Genomic DNA, 13,407 nt, shown 5'->3' with positions numbered 1-13,407 from the left:
CCACTATTTTATAATTATATATTCTAATAGGTCCGATTTCGATCGCCCAATTATCACACTGAAAAAATATATATGCCATTTTGAGGTCTATCTTTAATCATTCTTAAAGCTGTCAGTTGATTTATTGTACCATTTTCAGACTGGATATAGTGGGCCCCTTAAACTATGTACTCACCTAGTTGTGCTTGCAGGAGTTGAGCTTTGGCTCTTTGGTTTCGCCTCTCGATTGTTAATCAATTGGTGAACAAGAGCTGGGACATTCCTCAACACTATATCTGTGATTGTCCTGTTATAAGTGATTTCAGACCAAACGGTATGAGGTACTTTGAGCTCTATAATTACTTCATACACTCAGGAATATTGGAAGATATTCCTGTGCTGTACCCAGATTTTCCTAGTGGGGGCTAATAGAGCCTTACATTTCGCGTTCTCTTCTGATTCCATGTATGACTAAGTATCCTGTGAGATGGTTATATAGAAGGGATGTGAGGATAAGGATTTGGGATATCTTGGTCTTGAGGTCTCACTGTATAGTTCTGTTTTAATCAATTCTTTAATCTTTAATCTTTAATAGGCCCTTTAATCACAGTCATCAGCATAAAGAGAGGCTTTGAGATCACTCGGGCAGGTTATCACTATGGTGCCAGTGTCAGAATGATTAAAATGATGTACCTTGGATATATTATATCTTTAGTGGATTATGCTGCACCTCTGAATGCTTGCCTTGGTGCCTGAAAGAAAGCTTAATTTGAGGCTTTGACAAGTTCAAGTATGTTTATTGAGACAAGAAAAAAATACATCTCAAAGGGATAGAGTAGCTTAGGCTTTTTCTACCTCACTGGGCTTGACAAAATGCAGAGCGAGGCCTTGAGGTTTCTTTCTCATATTAAGTATCTTTGTGGTATGGGAGCACCGAATGATAATAATAATTATCATCCTCGTGTGCCCTCGTACCACAAAGATACTTAATATGAGAAAGGAATCACAATAACGTGGCTGAAGTATGTTGACCAGACCACACACTAGAAATTGAAGGGACGACGACGTTTCGGTTCACGTTTCACAATCGACTTGAGAATGGTCCAGGACGGACCGAAACGTCGTCGTCCCTTCAATTTCTAGTGTGTGGTCTGGTCAACATGAGAAAGGAACTTAAATTAATATCCAGAACGTTATTGGTCGCGTTACTGAAATTAATTTTCCAATGGGTATGGTAATGCTTAGACTCTCTCATTTTAACCCTTGCAGAAAAGTCCTCCAGACCTTCTTTATTAAAGTTCAACATTGTTCAAAACAAATAACTAGTACCGCAACGGAACTCAGAATGTATCAGATTTACAATTTGTGCCAAGAGAGAGACAACAGCGGCACTGATGACTGACGCTGCCCAATAAACTCGCCCCTCGGGGCAAAATTTTAATTGAAAACAACATCACTTTCCTGCTGTAAGAGAATGGTAGTCTCTCAGCCCGTCTTGCACACCTGTGGATGGATATGACTGTGCAGTATGATCTCCCTCTGGTGGCAGTGGCAAGGAGGCTGGAGTCAGGCTATTCTCCCAATAACGGCAGAGGAACCTATAGGTAAACCAATCAAATGTTGGGTTAAGTTAGTAGCTGCATTCTAATTGGTGGTCTATAAAGAGGTTCGGTGGTAGTGAATTGTGAGGTGTGGGCCGTCTACCCACGCCAGCAGGTGAGGACGCCTCCTGTGTTGAGACGGGAAGCTGTGCATGTCTGCTGTGTAGAGCCCCGTGCCTGCAGGTCGTCCCCAAGTACTGGACTACTGGCTTGACTACTCTGTTAGTCCACTTCCACGGTGATGGTGTTGACATCTCAGTAGTATGAGAGAGACCTGATTTATGTAACTACTGTACCTTGTAATTTTGTGTACGCATTGTTTCACATTCCTGGTGCCTTGAGGTGACCCACCATGACTCACCACTTCAGGTGACCCACCATGACCCACCACCTCAGGTGACCCACCATGACCCACCACCTCAGGTGACCTGAGTCGGTGCAGGCGTCTGCCTCACGAGTGCTGGCCACATATGAGGAGCTCGCATATGTGATATATTCCAACACATGTATATGTACATTCAAATTTGTTCTGAGCCTTGTATTGAGCTCCTGTGACTGTCCTTAGACCATAACGGCAGTGGTGTTAGGCAGCCGTGAGTAATGAAGCATGTCACATAGCAGTGTTAAGTTAGAGATCATCTTGAGGTAATCTTGAGATGATTTCGGGGTTTTAATGTCCCCGCGGCCCGGTCCTCGACCAGGCCTCCACCCCCAGGAAGCAGCCCGTGACAGCTGACTAACTCCCAGGTACCTATTTACTGCTAGGTAACAGGGGCATAGGGTGAAAGAAACTCTGCCTACTGTTTCTCTCCGGCGCCCGGGATCGAACCCGGGATCACAGGATCACAAGCCCAGCGTGCTGTCCGCTCGGCCGACCGGCTCCCTGTAATTACGTAATTCATTACATAATTTGCCTATTGTCTCAGGGACGTATACTGTGCCTAGATTTTCATTTGACGCTTTGTAAAGCTATATATATATGCTATATATATATATATATATATATATATATATATATATATATATATATAATTAAGTGTAATAAAGTAATTGTTGTAAAATATACATGGTTGTATGAGTGGATCTCTCCTCCCTCACGTGTATATGATACTAGTACTACATCAATAACAATGTTGATGAGAAAGTGTGATTCCCTGCTTCACAAGAAGCATTATACATGACCTATAATGTGGCAGAATTTCCTGTGGAGTGTGTGTTGTTGCTTGAGGCACCTTGCACTTGTTGATAACACTGCGAGCAGTTGTAGGTCGTCCTGCCTTGGGATTACTGCTGCACACATGGTACAGGTGGCCCCAGGTAAAGTCATTTAGGACGCCTGCACCGTGGGAGATGTCCCACTGCGTACAGAACGCGAGTTTTCCGAGGGAGAGAAACGCAGCTGTAGGACTGGGTGGGTGTGTGGGGGAAGGGTTACCCCGGCCTGGCTGTGCCACCCTGAGCCAGGAACGCTGGTCCTCGCCGCAAATAAGCTGCGTCCTCAGAGGGACTCTGAACTACTCCACTTCCTGCCTAACAATCCCCCCCGAACCACACTGTGGGTCACGGTACTCTTCGGTGTTCCATGTCTCCCCTGCCCCGCCCTAGTGGAGCCACCATTGTCCTTGGTTCTCGTTTTTCATTGCCAATTGTTATCGTTGTCATCGCTCTCTGTGTCATTTCGTCCAATGACACTTCTGTCATTGTCACTTTTTTAAGCGTGTCTATTATTCTCCTTCATCGTTTCTGCCTCAGTGTCCATTCACTAAGGGGAGGGGGCCCCCCTCGCCGCCCCCCGTTTCTTTAGTTGCCAATTTTATTTATTATATTATCCTATGAGTACTTTACATTTAGTGGTATTTCGTAGTAGCCTATGAACTCCAATCCACGACACAATAGGGAATTCGTTCAAATCCCGGGCGGGAAAGAAATGGTTGGGTGCGTTTCCTATCGCCTAATGCCTCTGTTCACCTAGCAAGAAATAGGTACCCAGGAGTTAGCTTGTTTTATGGGGTTGCATCCTTGGGGGGGGGTCAGTAACACGACCTTGGGTGGGGGGGGGACCTCGTTATAAGCACGTATATAAGACCTCGTTATAAGCCTAACATGTATATATATTCTGCCTGCTTGTCCCCTGACACAATGAGTTATCTCTGTGTGTATTAGTGGTTTTAGGTATTGTATGTACTAGCTCTATCTATATATCCAACATTATGTTTGTAACTCATCTTCTGTGTTTGTGGTAGAAAATAATAATAATAATAAAAAATCTTCTATGTATGTACTTTTACTTGAATAAACATTTTGATTTGATTATTATTTGATTAGTATATGAAAGGAGAATAATACCCCCCACGGCGCAGCTGCAAGTGCAGTTGTCCTGAGAAAGCTGATAAAACACTCCCCCGGCGCTTCGTAAGCGATTTGGCCTGGATTCATTTCCTGGCCGGGGAGGATTGTCTAGGCGCCAATCCTTAACTGTACGCCTCTGTTCACCCAGCAGTGATTGGGTAAAGGTTGTATTAAACTATTTTGCAGGTCGTATTCCGGAGAAAATTAGAATTAAGGACCTGCCAGAAACGTTATGCGTCTTAGTGACTTTACAATAGTGTAAGAACTCTTGTATATACCGTATAAAAAAAAAAGAGTGGGGAATCCGTATAAACAAATGGGCCTCTACTCTTTATACCGAACTATAGTATTTGCTATATTTCTAGCACTCAAATGTTAATATGTCCCCACACTTGGCACGGTAATTGTAAGTGAATTATCATCCTTGTTTACGACCAACTTTTCAAGACAATTGTAGCATTCTCATGTTTGAAGCCAGATACATAAAATTATTAATGTCGACAAGAGTCGATTTTAAGCGAATTTCATATACGGAACTGATGAGTTAGCCAAAGAATCTGCACTCAAAGGAGTTGACTATAGATTGTCTATACAAGCAGTCTGAGATCAATAACACACCACCAAGAGCTTCAACAAAACCTTGTAGATCTTGTAGCAAAGTGAAATTGACACCAGTAATTCCATCTATCATGCAAGAAGAGCCACGCATCTATGGACCATCCCATAAAATCAGCACTGCTAGAGGTTACTACTTTTCGGCTTGCACTCAATTATAAGTATCCCTGTGAGTTTGCATTACCTGCTGATGTAGACCTGACCAGATGTAAACTGTGTCAACAAAACTATTGACACACTCTTCGTCACTATGCCATGGAGTGCGAGGAGATACGTTAATTTAGAGACAGCTCTATAAAAATGTTTAAGAAATGTGTAAATATTTATGTTAAAATGATCTACCACCAGAAATTATATCTATATATTCCCAGTTTGCTAACTGTAGGAAAAGAATGTGGGTGATTGTGTAACCTTTCCACTGCAGCCCACTGGATGGGGGGAGGGGGGGGGAGGGGGGGGGAGGTTGCGTGATAAGCAAATCAAATCATGAAACACGGTCTCCACATCGGCAAGTTGCTTAGCTAAGAGATTTGCGTACTTGTGGTCGTTCTTAAAACTTATCAATTGTTGAAATAATATACATTGAACTATGTAACTATAGCTTATCAACTTTGTAATTTACTTAGCTAAACGAATTTTGGAGTTCAGTCCTTGAGCCCATTATGTGCCTCTGTAACCTTTTTCCACTGCCGCACACAGCATAGGTATGGGGTGCATAATAAATTAACTAAGCTAAAAGCGGTCGGGGATTGAACGCCGACCCGCAAAAAGCGAGACATTTGTTCTACCGTCCAGTCCAGGTGGTTGGACATTAGAATTAACTCTTAAATGTTGGATTTTTGTTTTCACATTCAATTACATTGTGTGACGTGAGATATATAAATAGTTTTGCTGACAAAGTTTTCACTTGGTCATACCTACATCAGCAGGTGGTGCAAAACCATCACAAGTTCCACACCAGCAGCTATGTAGGTGCTATATATATTTAGTGTTATAAAACAGCAGGAATCACATAGCCGCAGGAGAACACATTAGGAGGAGTATAGCTATGCAAGGCTGTAATTCAATATGAAAATTTTTTACGCGATACATTTTTACCTTCTTGTGTTTAAAAAACATTTATGTAAACAATATAAAGTGCTGCGTCGTGGGCCCTTGCTGTGGAGTCTGGCGTAATTAACAACGGGTGTAGTAAGGTGGTGAAATGATTTATATTGTATTTTCTTAAATAAAGATAAAACAAAAAACACGGCTGTCCGTCTCCACTAACTGACATGAGGCTAGCGCAAACATGAGGCTTTCCGGTCTGGCTTGAGTCCAGTCACAATACTTTCAAATATGAATGAAGTCATTGCAAGCAGTGCATGAACACGTCATGCAACACACAATACTGCATTAAAAACCCGAATCACGCAAGATAATTCCAGACTTATTCACGGATTACCTCAGTGTTGTACGGCATGAGAGCTCCTCCACGCTCTAACTAACATGACTAACATGTAAGTCTTACTGTGACACGATACACATCCTCTGCCACGACAGAGGAGGCCAGGATGGCAGACACCTTCATAATTAATGCTTTCCAAGCAAGGCCTCTCGGTTTACTATGGTCAAATTTGTGTTGATATGCGTGAATATTTTCAACGCGGTCAATCTTTTGGTCGACTCGGGACACTATTTGTTTATGTGTGTTAACTATCGCGGATGATTTCATCTAAGAAACAGTGCACGAAGGCGCACAACCAGCAGGTACTTGAACCAAGTACTGTGTGCCTCGCTCACAGTTGAACACACGAAGCACCGTCGAGGCAACGGTGTGGCCAGGTCATTTCCTGTGGCCAGGTTATCGTCATTCTGCACCCTGGGAGGCTCCACATTAATTTAAATAAGTCTAAGGTTGCCGCGCCGTTTGATCAGTTCAAGACCAGCTAACTAACTCCACTAAAGCTTCTTTAGATCTTGTGAGACTAGTCAAGACCAGGGTGTCACATGCTGAAAACACGTTCCACATATATTGATATGGGACTCATTGACAAACTCCATGGTAAGACTCGTACATTAAAGAGTTCTGGGATCATATCTGTGTGGACATCTTGCATGCTGCCCAGGAGCTGACAGAATCAATAAGGTATTGAAGTCTAAGCTGCCAAGACTGACGGAACACGTCAGCGGAACGAGTAAATCGACATAGCTTTCAATCCAATAAGAAATATAAAAGATTGCTAAGGTGGGAAACAGAGAGGAAGGTAAAGATTGATGACAAAAGTCAATTAATAACGTCCGCATGAACTTCCCCCTCGACAACTGTCAAAACACTGAGGCCAGACCAACCCAGGAGCGGCAGGGACCTGTTTCAATACCACAGTGAAGAAAGATACCCAGCTCTGCTCTCTATTGCAGATGATATCGATGCTCAACGCATATTCTCGGGCGCCAGTATTCTCTTATCAAACTTTCCTCCGTCGCGGCCATTAAACTCGCCTCACGCCGCTTGATGTCTCACAAATAGGTTGGAAGACTTCGGGGAAGCTGATGTGTTGTGGGTTGCTTGGACGGTGCCTGTATGTGCTAGGCTACGGCACTATAAACTCACACTTCAGTAGCCCAGCAAGATGCAGTTACGCAAGCACTTACAAACCTATACATCTTTTCTCAATCTTTGGCGGCTTTGTTTACAATTATTAAACAGTTAATGAGCTCCGAAGCACCAGGAGGCTATTTATAACAATAACAACATTTGATTGGAAAGTTTTCATGCTTGTAAACTGTTTAATGAATGTAACCAAAGCCGTCAAAGATTGAAGAAAGTTGTACACGTTCGTAAGTACTCGCGTAGCTGCTTCGTGAATCTGGCCCGTGGCTGCAGGAGCCTCCAGAGTTCTCCTGACGTTCCTGGCCCACTAAAGGACACGCCTGGTTAATAATTGAAGGAGGAAGTCTTGTTACCTTGCGGGCGACAGGTTCTCCTGCCCCAGAGGTCGTCCTCGGTCTATTGTGAGGCCGGTGTGCTCCAGCTCGCACTCTGACGCTCTGGCAACCATCTTGCTGTGTGGTGTGCTTGAGGGGAAACAAGCTCCATTTCCTGGGATCCGCCTTAAGATATTCGGGTCACATCATTTATCCTCCGCCAGGAGGATAAATTCTCCTATGTAAATTCCGCCAGGAGCAGAGTGCACTTACTGCCACATGGAGTAGCCTAGGGTGGCGTCTCCACTGAACACATGAGACGGTACGCTGCTGACTCTTACACGCTGCTGACTCTACACGCTGCTGACTCTTACACGCTGCTGACTCTACACGCTGCTGACTCTTACACGCTGCTGACTCTACACGCTGCTGACTCTACACGCTGCTGACTCTTACACGCTGCTGACTCTACACGCTGCTGACTCTACACACCCTCAGGAAGAGGTCACGTGGAAGCGAACTCGTAAGGAGGTCTACCAACCTGCAGTAACGTCCTCCCAGTGGGTACAATATTCAAGAGTGGCGTTAATTTAACGTTGAATCAATCAACGTTAATTCTACGTTGAATCAACCAACGTTGATGACGTTGAATTGAAGTTTCTCTTGGTCATTGTGTCCTCTGGCTTCTCATGCATTCTCAACTACTGCACGTAAACAAGCATACGAATAATTGACAATTCGTGTATTGGTTGTATTGGTGTGTGTGTGTGTGTTATACCTGGCTGCCGGTCTCTGAAGGCGGCAAGTTTTGATTAACTCTGTGGATTTAGTTAACAAATTAAACACTGATTCAATTAATCCTGATGTTAAATTAATGAGTTTGATCTATTCTCTTTATTTACAAAAGTTCCTGTTGATGATATTCGTGGTTGTCTTGACCATGAATTAATGAACTATGAATAGCCTCTTGTCTTCTGATCATTCTCTATCTTGTAATAATATGTATAAAAGAATGTACATTTACTTTTACTGATTATTATTATCTGTAGACTTTTGGTAACAAGTTCAAGTTCAAGTAAGTTTATTAAGAAAAGGAAATACATCTCAAAAGGATAGAGTAGGTTAGGCTATTTCTGCCCTCGTCTATATAAGGTCCACTTTTGGTGTGGCAATGAGCAATAAACTATTTCCATAACTTTCAGATTTGTACCTGGAATTTTTTATAAATAAATTTATTTGTTAAATTACCCCTGGAATCATTCAGTGAATTTGGTATGTTAATGATATTTTGTGTATTTAGCTGTCAAATGTAAATTCAGATGAATTTTGAGCAAACTTTAAAGGTTAAGTCACTCCTATAAAATTTACTTTAGACTGAAATTGATAAATGTCAGTCAGGCATGCACAAATAGGTGAAAACACACGCGCGCGCGCTCGCGCAAACACACACACGCGCACGTACACACACGCACACGCAGGCACGCACGCACACGCACGCACACACACACACACACACACACACACACACACACACACACACACACACACACACACACACACACACACACACACACACACACACACACACACACACACACACACACACACACACACACACACACACACACACACACGCACGCACACACGCACACACACACACACACACACGTACACACACACGTACACACACACGTGTGTGTACGTGTTATCAGAGCATTTAGAAAGAATTTTTGCAGTGTCAGAGTAGTTAACACAGGGAATGCATTAGGCAGTAATGTGGTGGAGGCTGACTCCATACACAGTTTCAAGTGTAGATATGATAGAGCCCAGTAGGCTCAGGAATCTGTGTACACCAGTTGATTGACTGTCGAGAGGCGGGACCAAAGAGCTGAAGCTTAACCCCCGCAAGTACAACTAGGTAAGTGCAGGAAGCCAGTGCCATGGGTGCACCCAGCTCAAGTGCTCCCGGGCAACGCACACAACGACGCCACACCACACATTCCTCTACACATTAAAACACACATGTCATTGAATAGCCTAACTGATTCCACTGTCTGGCCCCAGTTATTAACCCTATATCTCAGCGTAACATACACCCCCCCACACACACTATATTTCCTCCACACGCACCATACCTCCCCCCCACGCACCATACCTCCCCCACACACGCACCATACCACCCCCAAACGCACCATACCTCCCCCACACACAATACCTCCCCCACACACAATACCTCCCCCCCACACAATACCTCCCCCCACACACACTACACACAATACCTCCCCCCACACACACTACACACAATACCTCCCCCACACAATACCTCCCCCCCACCCTCACACACACACACACTATATCTCCACACACGCACCCCCGCACACACCACACACAATACCTCCCCCCACACACAATACCTCCCCCCCACCCTCACACACACACTATATCTCCCACACACGCACCCCCCCCACACACACTATACCTCCCCCACACACCACACACACTATACCACCCCCACACACACCCCCTCACTCGGCTCACCTTTAATCTCTCTCTCTCCTCAGCCACTCACGCTCTCCTCAGTCAATATCCTCTGTGGTATTCTTTCCCCTTCTCTTATTTACACATTCTCATATTAAAGGCCGGAGCCGTGTACACAGCGTAGGGAGAGGGGGAGAGGGAGGGAGAGAGTGAGAGAGTGAGAGAGTGAGAGAGTGAGAGAGGGACTGAAGTGAGGAGGGGAGGAGAGATGTGGGGGGGAGGGGACATAGATAAAAGATACAATACCATTTTTATTTACATATACAAGAGTTGTTACAATGTTGTACAGACACCAGCACGGTATCATGTCTGGCAGGTCCTTAATTAATCTTAATATTCCCCGGAATACGACCCGCCAAATCGTTCAACAACAGGTACACATTTTACTGCTGGGTAAACAGAGGTACAGTTAAGGATTGGGGCCCAGTCAATCCTCCCAGGCCAGGATACGAACCCAGGAGAAAGCGCTCACGAAACGCCGGGCGAGTCCTTTATCACTGCGCCACGGGGACGGCAAGATTACTGTTTTTTTAAGAAATTTAAACAAATTTAAATAAACATAAAAAGTGTATATAATATAAACATTAAAAAATAATAATAAAACTAAATTTGTTTTGAGGAAATGACTCATCTAGTAAATACGTGGTCACACCACCAGGGGTCACACCACCAGTGTCACACCACCAGTGGTCACACCAGCAGTGTCACACCACCAGGGGTCACACCACCAGGGGTCACACCACCAGGGGTCACACCACCAGGGGTCACACCACCAGGGGGTCACACCACCAGGGGGTCACACCACCAGGGGTCACACCACCAGGGGTCACACCACCAGTGTCACACCACCAGTGTCACACCACCAGTGTCACACCACCAGGGGTCACACCACCAGTGTCACACCACCAGTGTCACACCACCAGTGTCACACCACCAGGGGTCACACCACCAGGGGTCACACCACCAGGGGTCACACCACCAGTGGTCACACCACCAGGGGTCACACCACCAGGGGTCACACCACCAGGGGTCACACCACCAGGGGGTCACACCACCAGGGGGTCACACCACCAGGGGTCACACCACCAGGGGTCACACCACCAGTGTCACACCACCAGTGTCACACCACCAGTGTCACACCACCAGTGTCACACCACCAGTGTCACACCACCAGGGGTCACACCAGTGTCACACCACCAGTGTCACACCACCAGTGTCACACCACCAGTGTCACACCACCAGTGTCACACCACCAGTGTCACACCACCAGTGTCACACCACCAGGGGTCACACCAGTGTCACACCACCAGTGTCACACCACCAGTGTCACACCACCAGTGTCACACCACCAGTGTCACACCACCAGGGGTCACACCAGTGTCACACCACCAGTGTCACACCACCAGTGTCACACCACCAGTGTCACACCACCAGTGTCACACCACCAGGGGTCACACCAGTGTCACACCACCAGTGTCACACCACCAGTGTCACACCACCAGTGTCACACCACCAGTGTCACACCACCAGTGTCACACCACCAGGGGTCACACCACCAGTGTCACACCACCAGTGTCACACCACCAGTGTCACACCACCAGGGGTCACACCACCAGGGGTCACACCACCAGTGTCACACCACCAGTGTCACACCACCAGTGTCACACCACCAGGGGTCACACCACCAGTGTCACACCACCAGTGTCACACCACCAGTGTCACACCACCAGGGGTCACACCACCAGGGGTCACACCACCAGTGTCACACCACCAGTGTCACACCACCAGTGTCACACCACCAGGGGTCACACCACCAGTGTCACACCACCAGTGTCACACCACCAGTGTCACACCACCAGTGTCACACCACCAGGGGTCACACCACCAGTGTCACACCACCAGGGGTCACACCACCAGTGTCACACCACCAGGGGTCACACCACCAGTGTCACACCACCAGGGGTCACACCACCAGTGTCACACCACCAGTGTCACACCACCAGTGTCACACCACCAGGGGTCACACCACCAGGGGTCACACCACCAGTGTCACACCACCAGTGTCACACCACCAGTGTCACACCACCAGGGGTCACACCACCAGTGTCACACCACCAGTGTCACACCACCAGTGTCACACCACCAGTGTCACACCACCAGGGGTCACACCACCAGTGTCACACCACCAGGGGTCACACCACCAGTGTCACACCACCAGTGTCACACCACCAGGGGTCACACCACCAGGGTCACACCACCAGGGTCACACCACCAGTGTCACACCACCAGTGTCACACCACCAGTGTCACACCACCAGGGGTCACACCACCAGTGTCACACCACCAGGGGTCACACCACCAGTGTCACACCACCAGTGTCACACCACCAGGGGTCACACCACCAGGGGTCACACCACCAGGGTCACACCACCAGGAGTCACACCACCAGTGTCACACCACCAGTGTCACACCACCAGGGGTCACACCACCAGGGGTCACACCACCAGGGGGTCACACCACCAGTGTCACACCACCAGTGTCACACCACCAGGGGTCACACCACCAGGGGTCACACCACCAGGGGGTCACACCACCAGTGTCACACCACCAGGGGTCACACCACCAGGGGGTCACACCACCAGTGTCACACCACCAGGGGTCACACCACCAGGGGTCACACCACCAGGGGTCACACCACCAGTGTCACACCACCAGGGGTCACACCACCAGTGTCACACCACCAGGGGTCACACCACCAGGGGGTCACACCACCTGGGGTCACACCACCAGGGGTCACACCACCAGGGGTCACACCACCAGTGTCACACCACCAGGGGGTCACACCACCATGGGGTCACACCACCAGGGGTCACACCACCAGGGGGTCACACCACCAGGGGTCACACCACCAGTGTCACACCACCAGGGGTCACACCACCAGGGGTCACACCACCAGGGGTCACACCACCAGGGGTCACGCCACCAGGGGTCACACCACCAGTGTCACACCACCAGGGGTCACACCACCAGTGTCACACCACCAGGGGTCACACCACCAGGGGGTCACACCACCTGGGGTCACACCACCAGGGGGTCACACCACCAGGGGTCACACCACCAGTGTAACACCACCAGGGATCACACCACCAGGGGGTCACACCACCAGGGGTCACACCACCAGGGGTCACACCACCAGGGGTCACACCACCAGTGTCACACCACCAGGGGTCACACCACCAGTGTCACACCACCAGGGTCACACCACCAGTGTCACACCACCAGTGCCACACCACCAGTGTCACACCACCAGGGTCACACCACCAGTGTCACACCACCAGGGGTCACACCACCAGGGGTCACACCACCAGGGGTCACACCACCAGGGTCACACCACCAGTGGTCACACCACCAGGGGTCAC

Source organism: Procambarus clarkii, chromosome 11 (assembly GCF_040958095.1).
Source record: "Procambarus clarkii isolate CNS0578487 chromosome 11, FALCON_Pclarkii_2.0, whole genome shotgun sequence".
Taxonomy (NCBI): Eukaryota; Metazoa; Arthropoda; class Malacostraca; order Decapoda; family Cambaridae; genus Procambarus; species Procambarus clarkii.
Note: the sequence above shows the minus strand (reverse complement) of the source record.